Source organism: Vipera berus, assembly GCF_964194415.1.
Source record: "Vipera berus genome assembly, chromosome: 2".
NCBI lineage: Eukaryota > Metazoa > Chordata > Lepidosauria > Squamata > Viperidae > Vipera > Vipera berus.
Window position 1 is genome coordinate 3,947,161 of NC_138203.1, and position 5,733 is coordinate 3,952,893.

At 46.7% G+C, this 5,733-nt stretch overlaps 1 pseudogene across 1 annotated transcript; it reads right to left on the reverse strand.

Moving 5' to 3' along the window:
- Positions 1–1,039: 1,039 nt before the first annotated feature.
- LOC308661282 (large ribosomal subunit protein eL43-like) lies at positions 1,040–1,319 on the reverse strand (annotated as a pseudogene). Its single transcript has one exon. The product of its transcript is annotated as a large ribosomal subunit protein eL43-like (transcript).
- Positions 1,320–5,733: the final 4,414 nt, after the last annotated feature.

Genomic DNA, 5,733 nt, shown 5'->3' on the forward strand with positions numbered 1-5,733 from the left:
AAGTTAAATGATAGATAGATAGATGATAGATAGATACTAGATCAATAGATAGATAGATAGATAGATAGATAGATAGATAGATAGATAGATAGATACAGGGCTTTTTTTCTCATTGAACGCTCAGAATGGAGTTCCGGCACCTTTTTTGGATGGAACCTTGTAAGGTAGGCAAGGCAGGTTTGTATGACATGTGTGAGTTCCGACACCTTTTTCTTTTACAAAAAAAGCACTGACTAGAAGCGACAAAGGTAGCAGGTAGAAGACAGGTTTAGACGGAGAAGAAGGGAAGAAGGAGCGGGAAGGAGACTTTGCTAAAGAGGTGGACAGGTAGCACCCGACGTACGGCCACCACCAAGGCTCCACGTTTCTGTGGCTGAGCGAGACCGCCCTTAAGTGAGATTCGTCCCCTTTTACAACCTCTCTTGCCGCCGTTGTTCAGCTAATCGCTGCAGGCGTTCAATTAGGAACCCGGTTGTTAAGTGGATCTGGCTTCCCCGTTGACTTTACTCGTCGGAAAGTCGCCAAAGGGGAGATCACCTGAGCCCCGGGACATGGCGACCGTCACAAAGGCGAGTCAGTGGCCAAGCGCCCGAATTCGGATCACGTGACCCTGGGGGGGGAAGGCTGCCGTGGTCGCCAGTGTGAAAAGGAGTCACCGGTTGTAAATTTGAGCGGTCGCTAAAGGACCTGTCGAGGAGGAGGACCGGCGGCTGGATGATGAGCAGGAATGTTGAATGGTCCTTGACGCAGGCCGTGAGTTCACAGTTTATTTACTCCTGAGTAGGGGTAAAATGAATGAAAGAAAAAAAAAATCCCACAGGAATTTAAACCTGGTTGATGATGATGATGATGATGATGGTCTTCTTCTCCTCCTCCTCCTCCTTCTTCTCCTCCTCCTCCTTCTTCTGCTTCTTCTCCTCCTCCTCTTCCTCTTCCTCCTCCTCACTCTTCCTCCTCCTCGCCCTCCCCCTCCTCACCCTCCCCCTTCCTCCTCCTCCCCCCCCTCCTCCTCCCCCTCCTCCATTCAAACAATATATTTCTAGTGGTCTTTTAGCTCCTTCAGCCTTCTAATGGAAGATCTCATTGTCATTGCTGAAGGGGTGTTGTAGGTCCAAGTTCTACCCGTCACACTTTTCATACATGAACCACAATGCCAAATACCCAAAACTTTCCTCTTCATTTTGGACTTCCCACAGAAGGAGCATGTCCATTTAGCATGTGGGCTAATTTCAATTTTCCTCACCATGTCCCATGAGGGAAGCGCTGTACTGGATGCCATATTTACCTACAATCTCAACCTTCTTAGGATGCTTGGCCATTTTGCTCCTCCACAGAGGAGAAGGCCCAGTCATACTTTTGAGTCCTCCAGAGTTTGCTCCAAGTGCAACTGGCCTACAAGTTAGGAACTTCTGGTTTGTTGGAAGTCTTAGCGGGCTTTAACAGGCAACATTAAGGCTCTCCAGCCATCCCATTTCTCTACTTGACCCCGCTCAGCTAGCCCTCCACAAATGAGGACCAGCAACGTCTAGTTAAATAAAGAGAGGCAGTAGGGATGGCTTGACTTCAAATACTTGAGAGGAGCCTTTTTGATCTTTAGTCTAGGAGGTTGGAAGGTCTCTCCGAACTCGGTCGGTCTGTATTTTGCATCTCCAGCACTTTGGGATTCTTGACCCAATGGAAGAGTAAAAGCAGTAGAGAAGCTGATGAATTTCTCATCGGTGTCAAAAACTTGTTCAAGGACTTAAGCCTCATGCCCACTTCCATCCATTAACAGAGGGACAGAATCAAGATCACGTGAAGTGTTAATACCACTTTACAAGGACTTGGTAAGGCCACACTTGGAATACAGCATCCAGTTTTGATCACCACGATGTAAAGAAGGTGTTGAGACTCTAGAAAGAGCGCAGAGAAGAGCAACAAGGATGATCAGGGGACAGGAGGCTAAAACATATCAGGAACGGCTGCTGGAATTGGGGATGTCCAATTTAATGAAGAGAAGGACCAGGGGGGACAGGATAGCAGTCTTCCAGTATCTCAGGGGCTGCCCCAAAGAAGAGGGAGTCAAGCTATTCTCCAAAGCACCTGAAGGCATGACAAGAAGCAACGGATGGAAACTAATCAAGGAGAGAAGCAACCTAGAACTAAGGAGAAAATTCCTGACAGGTAGAAGAATTAACCAGTGGAACCACCTGCCTCCAGAAGTGGTGAATGCTGCAACACTGGAAGTTTTTAAGAAGAGACTGGACAGTCATTTGCCTGAAATGGTATAGGGTTTCCTGCCTGAGCAGTGGGTTGGACTAGAAGACCTCCAAGGTCCCTTCCAACTCTGTTATTCTATTCTATTCTATTCTATTCTATTCTATTCTATTCTATTCTATTCTATTCTATTCTATTCTATTCTATTCTATTCTATTCTATTCTATTCTATTCTATTCTATTCTATTCTATTCTATTCTATTCTATTCTTATTGTTATTATTATTATTATTATCATCATCATCATCCTCGGCTTTCAGCTGCATGGCTTTATGGCCCCATTCAGTGCCAACTGGAATTAGGGAGGAAAAAGAAACAGTTATCACGGTTGGCACCCCAGCAAAAGGCAAGGTTTTGGCCCAAAGCGCCATTGTTTGCCACGAGGGTCGGAAGCGTAGTTAAATTCACGGTGCTGTGCCAGTCATCGTTGCCAGATGCCTTAAGCCTGGGAGCTGCCAGCTTCCTACCACACAGGCTTCGCCCCAGGAGGAAACTTTGGGCCCCCACCGCCCACTCTGATTTCTGCCACGTTAAGGAGGGATCCGAAACGATATCTCGCTGGCTGGCTGGCCCCTGGGTGAAGGAGGGCCTGGTTGGCTTCCGGCATCCCTGCAAATGTGGTCCACGAAGGAAGACTCTGACTTGTAGGGATGTCACCTTCCTTCCCCCACAGGGTGATTGTTTCTTCAGTGCAAGAGGCCGTGCTGGCCTGAACCGGTTTCTCTGTCTGCGGTAAACAGCACCTGCCGGTCCATAAATAATTCTCCCGGAGGAAGAGAAAACGAAAGGGAGAAAAAAGCGAGGCGCTCTCCGGCTCTCTTACGAGAATTGCTTTGTCTTGCTCCGTAGAGGCTGTGATTTCACCGCATGCATTTTTGATAGAGAGAACTGTTCCAGCAGCTATTTCTCAACATGCTCTAAATAAGAGCCACAAGGCCTGGCTCTTCTTCCAGAAATGTTCTATGTGCTGTTTCTTTCTTTCTCTCTCTCTCTCTCTCCTCTCTCTCTCTCTCTCTCTCTTCCTTCCTTCCTTCCTTCCTTCCTTCCTTCCTTCCTTCTGTACTTCTCCTCCTCCTCCTCCTCCTCCTCCTCCTCCTCCTCCTCCTCCTCCTCCTCCTCCTCCTCCTCCTCCTCTTCTTCTTCTTCTTCTTCTTCTTCTTCTTCTTCTTCTTCTTCTTCTTCTTCTTCTTCTTCTTCTTCTTCTTCTTCTTCTTCTTCTTCTCCTCCTCCTCCTCCTCCTCCTCCTCCTCCTCCTCCTCCTCCTCCTCCTCCTTCTCTTTCTCCTCCTCCTCCTCCTTCTCTCCCTTTCTTCTTCTTCTTCTTCTTCTTCTTCTTCTTCTTCTTCTTCTTCTTCTTCTTCTTCTTCTTCTTCTTCTTCTTCTTCTTCTCCTTCTCCTTCTCCTCCTCCTCCTCTTCCTCCTCCTCCTCCTCCTCCTCCTCCTCCTCCTTCTTCCCCTCCCTCCCTCATGCTCCCACCTCCTTTTCCTTCTCCTTTCTTCTCCTTCTCCTTTCTGCTCCTCCTCCTCCTCTCTTCTCCTCCTCCTGTCTTCTCTTTCTCCTGTCTTCTCCTTCTCCCACCTTCTCCTGTTTTTTCCTCCTCCTCCTCCTTCTTTTCCTCCCTCCCTCCCTTTTTTCTATCTTTCTATCTCTCATTCTCTCTCTTTCCATTTTTTCTCAGTTCTCCCTTCCTTTTCCCCCCTCTGATATAATTTTATTAAAAGTTTTTTAAAAGAAGGCAAAAACTAACACAACCTAATGGAAATCAAGAAAGAAAAAACAAACCGCAATCAAAACAATCAAAGAGAAAGCTTAACAGTGCACGAAAGGGCCTCTATGATTTCTGCTTCTTAGACAGCCAGTTTGGCCTAGTGGTTAAGGCGCCTGGCTAGAAACCAGGGGATCCTGAGTGCGAATCCCACTTTAGGCACGAAAGCCAGCTGGCTGACTTTGGGCTGACTTTTCTCCCCCAGCCCAATGCACCTTACAAGGCTGTGACTGTAGGGAAAATGGGAGGAGGAAGTTGTGTTGGATATGTCGGCTGCCTTGAGTTACTCGTAAAAATAATAAAAGCGAGGTACAAATAAATAAATACTTAATGTGGCACCCGGGTCTCCAGTGAGTACTTATGGTAGGCTAATTAATAATGGGACTATGAAAAGAAGAACAGAACTGGGGTCTTTTGGAAAGGAAAGATTCAATGACCACTTCAAAAGCTTAGAAAAACTAATAACAATAACAAAAATAAAGTTGGAAGGGGCCTTGGAGGTCATCTAGTCCAACCCCCTGCTCAGGCAGGAAACCCTACACCATTTCAGACAAATGGCGGTCCAGTCTCTTCTTAAAAACCTCCAGTGTTGGAGCATTCACCCCTTTTGGAGGCAGGTTGTTCCACTGGTCAATTGTTCTAAATTTCTCCTTAGTTCTAAGTTCCTTCTCTTCTTGATGAGTTTCCATCCGTTGCTTCTTGTCCTGCCTTTGGGCACTTTGGAGAACAGCTTGACTCCCTCTTCTTTGAGGCAGCCCCTGAGATACTGGAAGGCTGCTATCCTGTCCCCCCTCGCCCTTCTCTTCATTAAACTAGACATACCCAATTCCAGCAATCGTTCCTTAGATGTCTTAGCCTCCTATGTTTATGTTTTGGTTTTAAATGGACTTGCATGAACAAAGCTTGCTACAGTAGATGCACAGACGTTGCTCCATGGATTCTTGGCTGTGGCTCTAGATTTATTACATTGCCACAATCACGATGATGCGGGGTGTCACAGAGAGACAAGCATTGGCTGCTTGAAACCCCTGCAGATGATCTGTGTGATTCATCAGAGTTGGCTATTGAAAATGTGCACTTTAAATAGGAGACATTTTACAGCTCTTTGCGTGGATTTAAGAACAGGTCAAAACAACAACACTCTTCTGTCAAAGAGATGTACTGTAGTAGGACTTTCCGTGTGCCTTCAAGATTATGTGAAAACAGAGGTGCCTGCACGCGGGTGAAAAGAGTCAAGTTGGCAACGCTTGTGCGTGATCAAAGATCTGCCCTTCTTGTAAACGTGTCACACCCCCAACACACATAAAATCAAGGAGGGCGTTGAACCCATCCGCCGGGCTGCTATCTCAACCATGTGGACACCTTGGAAAGGAAAAATGAAAATGCTTCTCAAGTCAGAGAAAACGTAAGTTATATTGTGCATTTCAGAGCTGTACGTGTCAACTTCCCCTGACACGTTTGCTGTGGGATGTTGAGGCCCTGTGGAAAACGACAGCTGAACTTTGGCTAAATTTCAACGTCATTTGAAAGTAGCATGGTGCATTTGAGGGAAGCCTAATAACAGAATAACAGAGTTGGTAGGGACCTTGGAGGTCTTCTAGTCCAACCCCCTGCTCAAGCAGGAGACCCTATGACATTGCAGGCAAGTGGCTGTCCAGTCTCTTCTTGAAAACTTCCAGTGTTGGAGCATTCACAGCTTCTGGAGGCAGGTTG